Below are 245 nucleotides of genomic sequence, written 5' to 3'. Positions count from 1 at the left end.
TGAACTTCCGCGATAATTACGGATAACTATGGCAGAGAATGGGCGAGATCGCCAGAAGAAACTTGACACATACAATCTCCTCGAACGGCCGAGGCGAGACTGAATGTCTGGCCGACGACGACGAGCTGCCCGGTTCGCTAATGACGTCACCCAGCCACGCAGGCGCCCGAGAGTCTCGCCATGCTGCGAACGCATCCTCTCCCTCTCCCTGTCGAGGTCTTTCTCTCTCTCTCTCTCTCCCCCTC

The sequence above is a fragment of the Trachymyrmex septentrionalis genome, unplaced genomic scaffold (assembly GCF_001594115.1).
Source record: "Trachymyrmex septentrionalis isolate Tsep2-gDNA-1 unplaced genomic scaffold, Tsep1.0 scaffold6, whole genome shotgun sequence".
Taxonomy (NCBI): domain Eukaryota; kingdom Metazoa; phylum Arthropoda; class Insecta; order Hymenoptera; family Formicidae; genus Trachymyrmex; species Trachymyrmex septentrionalis.
Note: the sequence above shows the minus strand (reverse complement) of the source record.